Raw genomic sequence first — 3,349 nt, 5'->3', positions numbered from 1 at the left:
CAATGCTACAAAGGGGTAGCAGTAGAATGGTACCTGTCAGACACTGCAACCATCTATTAACAGATATACAACTGTCCACCAAAACCAATCTAAATGTAATTTAATATATATAGAATAGAATATTTTAAAATGTGACATAATGAACAAATGTATATATAATCATTGTACATGTTATGTAGAAATCTGTGAACATTTAAATACACGCTCTATTAAATGCCTTTGATCCTTTGATTTCTGTTTAGTTTTGGAACAATATATCTTGTCTTTGTGCCATCTGTTGTTCTTGAATTAAACTGCAATCAAAGAAAAACCATTCTTAGAAATAGTAAAAACGTATTTAAAATAATACCTATAACTTTTTATTTCACACTTTTCAATGACTGTTAAAATAAAACCTACAAATATAATAACATGGATATCAATGTATATGAATTTGCAATCTAGCACATTTAAAAAGAGTCAGAGCATAAAAATAAGTAAATTACAATCATTTTCACATTTTCAATTAACTTTACTAGCTTGTTGGTTTGTATTTTCACATGCTCTATTCCTAGAAGATATCTTAATTCCAGTCAAGGTACTGGAGTACCAGACTGGTACTTACCCAATTTAAGGCATGAAAATTTTAAGCACTTTTAAAAATGATTCTTCTTTTACCTTTTAACTTACAATGCTGATATAAAATATAATCAGTTTGATCTGTGCTACTTACAGAAGGTGTAATAGGCCTGGAAGCCCTTCATCTGTGTATAAGAGTCGCTGTGAAATACAAGAACCATGGAATTTCCAATGGAGGTTATCTCAGGGACGCTTCTATCCCCACAGAGCGGACCCTTCTGTCTTCCATCTACATAGATGTTCAGAGAGTCGTACATACAGAAATAGGCATCCTCTACATGGAAATCACTTATGGTAAGAGCAATCTGAAAAAGGAATACCATTATGATTAACATGACATTATGATTAACATGACAGTCTTCATGCAATCAACAAACACATCATTTTCCATTATATAATAGGGAGAGAATGTACCATTGCTTACAAAGTACTGACATTACAGTTTACCTGAAATACTATGTGACCTTAAGGATTACACTGTAAATTAAAAGACAGCTTAAAAATCCTGTTTAAAAGAGGAAAGTAATGTTTGTGTTCTCCAGTATAGTGAACAGCACTTTACATTGACAAAAATTAGAACAACCAGACCTGGGGAACTTTACTCCTCCTTATAAATTATTGGCTGCTTTTTTGTTACTCATCTGTCTACAATTGATGCAAGAAACAGATATGGACTCTCCCTTCTTCCACCTCTGTGCTTCTATTTCCTTGAAGCACCTGTAGGGACAGAGATAGTAAATCTTAGCCCAATGATGCAAAGTGGGTAAAGCTTGCAAAGGTTCTGACACTAGGTTCTGACACACTTTCATCAGTGATCAGTGATGAAAATGTGTCCTCTTTAGCCTTGGAGAGCTTTAATAACTCAGACCCTATATGTTAAAAAAATAACTGGTTATTTATTCATTTCAACCATTCTTATTTAAAATCCCTATCAACACAGCGAAATCATTCAAAATAGGATGGTGGTGGGTTGTCAGGCTACCAAACACTATTCACATTACCCCCAATGGTATTTTCTATCAATAAATTGATTCATTACGATCAAGTAAATGTATCCACTGTACCAATCTGTATTCAAATCTTTTACACCATTATATCCAAATGAATCATCAGTCATAACTTATGATTTGAATGATTTGACGTTTTTGAAAACATAACATAGTGTATTGCTAGATTTAGAATAATCTAATTTAGATTTGGCAACAACTATGTATTAGGATAGCCTACATTCAATTGCTATGTGTTTAAGTGGGTCTCTGCATAACTGTTGTATGGGTTTTGGTGTTTTCCACCAGTAAGGCCTTGCTTGTGATAATCTTTTATAGTACAGTATGTGAGTTTGGAAATAGGGGAGGATTTGTAATAAACACTTTGTGTTTTACCTTAAATGCAGCAGGAGCTGTGATGGTGAAGGTTCAATCCATGTTTGCACCATAGTTACCTGGGTAGCCTGGAGATGTAAAGTTTCTTTGGAAATTAAAGAAGGTTTCCCCACAACGAACTGTGAAAATAGCACAGTCACCAAATACACAAAAGAATATAATATATATATATATATATATATATATATATATATATATGTTATAAATCACCAATGTATATATTTATATGTATACACAGATTCTACACCAAAAATAATTTCCATGTACAGTATTGGGATGGGAGTGCAGTGATGGTAAGTAGCTGTAGTTAGTAGGTAGGTAGGTAGTAGGTAGGTAGGCTTTCAAACATCCCTCTTATTTTCTCCTAAATAGGCAAAATACAGATTCATTTAAAAGTCCTAGTATGGACTGTTGTGGAATTTACCCTAAGTCTTCTCAAAGCATTTTCTTTAGCATTGAAGGAATTTTGCGTAACTGAGCTATATTCTTTTTAAAACAGCTAAATACATGTTATGAGCATCAGAAAAAAAGGTTTGGAAAGTCTTAGAGTTCATGGTCTTGAGACAAGAACAGCTTTTTTTATGGCTACAGTTTGTTTCTTTAATGTATGGGGCAGGCATGGTTGTCACACTGGCTGTCACACCCGGCTTTGAAACTTTTGTCTTTATTCAGACTCAAGAGTTGGATGATATTACTAGTATTTGAGTGCTGGTTGATTTAACTAGTACTAGAATATGTTCTTAGCCTAAAAAGTGAAATCTAATCGAAGGATTGGTAAACTGTAATGTTTTTTAGGAGGTTAGATGGGTTTAAGAACTGTGATGAATTTTAGTTCCTTTCATAAATCACTAATTGTCCCCCCTTATGACTCGGGTCACTTTCAGAATTCACTAATGGTCCCCCCTTATGACTTTTGTCACTTTCAGAAATCACTAATGGTCCCCCCTTATGATTCAGGTCACTTTCAGAAATCACTAATGGTCCCCCCTTACGACTTGGGTCCTTTTCAGAAATAACTAACGATCCAGCCTTATGACTCAGGTCACTTTCAGAAATCACTAATGGCCCCCCCTTACGCCTCAGGTCACTTTCAGAAAATACTAATGGTCCCCCCTTACGACTTGGGTAATTTCAGAAATCTCTAATGGTCCCTCCTTATGATTCAGGTCACTTTCAGAAATCACTAATGGTGCCCCCATACGTCTCGGGTCACTTTAAAAAATCACTAATTTTCCCCTCTTATGACTCGGGTCACTTTCAGAATTCACCAATGGTCCCCCCTTATGACTCTTGTCACTTTCAGAAATCACAAATGGTCCCCCCTTACGACTTGGGTCTTTTTCAGAAAT

At 34.9% G+C, this 3,349-nt stretch overlaps 1 pseudogene; it reads right to left on the bottom strand.

The window, feature by feature from the left end:
* Positions 1-704: 704 nt before the first annotated feature.
* The window catches only part of LOC140342535 (embryonic protein UVS.2-like), a 36,839-nt pseudogene continuing 34,194 nt past the window's right edge, over positions 705-3,349 (bottom strand).

Source organism: Pyxicephalus adspersus, chromosome 12 (genome assembly GCF_032062135.1).
Source record: "Pyxicephalus adspersus chromosome 12, UCB_Pads_2.0, whole genome shotgun sequence".
Lineage (NCBI taxonomy): Eukaryota > Metazoa > Chordata > Amphibia > Anura > Pyxicephalidae > Pyxicephalus > Pyxicephalus adspersus.
This window is presented reverse-complemented; position numbering and strand designations above follow the sequence as displayed.